The sequence below is a fragment of the Cetorhinus maximus genome, chromosome 23 (genome assembly GCF_964194155.1).
Source record: "Cetorhinus maximus chromosome 23, sCetMax3.hap1.1, whole genome shotgun sequence".
Classification (NCBI taxonomy): Eukaryota; Metazoa; Chordata; class Chondrichthyes; order Lamniformes; family Cetorhinidae; genus Cetorhinus; species Cetorhinus maximus.
The window spans coordinates 55,231,594-55,233,811 of record NC_135901.1 but is presented as its reverse complement, the minus strand read 5'-3'; the positions used below and the strand labels follow the sequence as shown (position 1 = coordinate 55,233,811).

Below are 2,218 nucleotides of genomic sequence, written 5' to 3'. Positions count from 1 at the left end.
GGGCCGAATCTTTACCTCTAAATCACGAGGAAAGCTGTCTATAACTCTTGCAACGTGCTTTATCTGGGCCACGTTTGCCATTTCTCAGACACTTTCACCAGAGGTGTTTTTAAGGGGTAGCTGCAGTGAAGGATTCGCACCAATATAGTGTCGTTCAATTGGTCTGGTTCCAAATCCTGCTCAGGAATTTAAGAAAAACTTTGAATTTGCTCAGTGTCTTGACTTCAAAAGCGAGAATGTAAGAAAGTACATTCCCCCAAGCGTGTAATAAAATGTCGGAATGACTGGGAAATTATGCTGGGAAACATAAAATTGTAGACAGTTACAGCAAAGAATGAGGCCATTCGGCCTGGCGCGCTGCTTTCAAAGAGCAGTTGTGATTGATTGGTCAGGAGTGATATTTGTGTCAGTGAAAACAGTCGGCAGTAAAATCTCTCACATTACCACGGCAGACTTTCATCACTGAAAGCAACTGACACACGTCAAATTCTGCCGCTTTCATGTCGCATCTTTAACTTCCTGTTCTCCCTTTCAGGCATTTCCAGGTCTATCAAATATTATCCATGCAGAACGTTGTCCTGTTCCTCGTTCCACTAGGAGACTTACTGTGAGCGGGGTTGAGTAACTGGCTTCATAGCTCAGTGGTTTAGAGCACTGGTCTTGCAAACCAGGGGTCGTGAGTTCAATTCTCACTGGGGCCTGCGATTAACGTTTATGAAATTTGGTAACAAGGTAACCTTTGAGCATAGCACTGTAAACAAATAAAAGCTAGAAATCCAAAACAAAATAAAAAAATACCTCGAAAAACTCAGCAGGTTCGACAGCATCTGCGGAGAGGAACACAGTTAACGTTTCGAGTCCGTATGGCAACAAGATGGCAGGTGGATTATAATGTAGGCAGGTGCGATTATGTTCACTTGGTTATTAAAAATGAGAATAACAAAATGCTTTTAAAATGAGGAATTTGTAAGTGCTGATGTTCAAAGAAACTTGCGTGTGCTTGTACAAGCAATGTGCAAAGTTTGCATGCAGGATCAGCATGTTGGCCTTTATTGCAAGGGGATTGGAGGGCAAGAATAAAGAAGTCATGCCACAGGGTTTTGGAGAGACGGCATCTGGAATCCCGTGTGCTGTTTTCATCTCCACATTTATAAAAGAATAGACTTGCATTGGGGACGGTGCAGGAGAGGTTCACTAAATTGATCTCTGGAATGTGCTGGTTGTCCTAAGATGAAAGGCTTTTATTCTCTGGAGTTTAGAAGAATGAAAACCAATCTAATTGAAACCTGTAAAATTCTGAGAGGGCTTGATAGGGTAGACACAGGGATTGTTTCCGCTGGTCAGGGAGTCTAAAACACTGGGGCACAGTCTCAGGGTAAAGGGTCGATAATTTCGGGCTGAGATGAGGAGAAATTACTTCATCCAAAGGGTTGTGAATCTTTGAATTCTCTACCCAGAGGGTTGTGGATGTTCCATCATTGAATACATTTAAGGCCGGGATGGATAGATGTTTGGTCTTTCGGGGGACTAAGGGAAATGGAGAACGGGCAGTATAATGGAGTTGAAGCCCAAGATCAGCCATGATCGAATTGAGTGATGGGACAAGCTCGATGGGCCGTGTGATCTACTCCTGCTCCTATTTCTTATGATCATATATATAATAAAGACAGTAATTCATGTTATAATAAAAACAGAAAGTATTGGAAGTTCTCAGCAGGTCTGACAACAAATGTGAAGGGAGAAACAGAGTGAAGGTTTCGAGTCTAATTTGACACTTTTTCAAACCATAAATTGGCTGCTAGTTATGACATTTTGCACAACATCAAGACAGAATTGAACCCAGGCGGTGAAAGCACCGAGGCTGGACCACTAGAGTGTTAGATTCCAACTGAAGGTTTAATGGTTTAAGAAAACCTAGGGTCAAATAGATTCCCTCTCTTCCTGCTTCTACTCATATTACCGACATAATTCTACTTTGCGTCCTTTGGCTACAAGGAAATATTGTCCAAACTTTGCCAGCCCTGCTGTTATTCAGTAAGTTCTCACACAAGTATTGCGTGTCTCCAAATATTGTGTGCAGTTCTGGAATCAGCATCATAGGAAGGGTGTGATTGCACTGGAGAGAGTGCAGAGGAGATTTACCAAGACGTTGCCTGGGCTGGAGAGTTTTAGTTATGAGGAGAGATTAGATAGGCTGGGGTTATTTTTCTTGGAGCAG

At 42.5% G+C, this 2,218-nt stretch overlaps 1 non-coding gene across 1 annotated transcript; it reads left to right on the top strand.

The window, feature by feature from the left end:
* The first annotated feature begins 627 nt into the window (after nucleotides 1–627).
* Nucleotides 628–701, top strand: trnaa-ugc (transfer RNA alanine (anticodon UGC)). Its single transcript has one exon. It is a non-coding gene; the product is annotated as a tRNA-Ala (tRNA).
* Nucleotides 702–2,218: the final 1,517 nt, after the last annotated feature.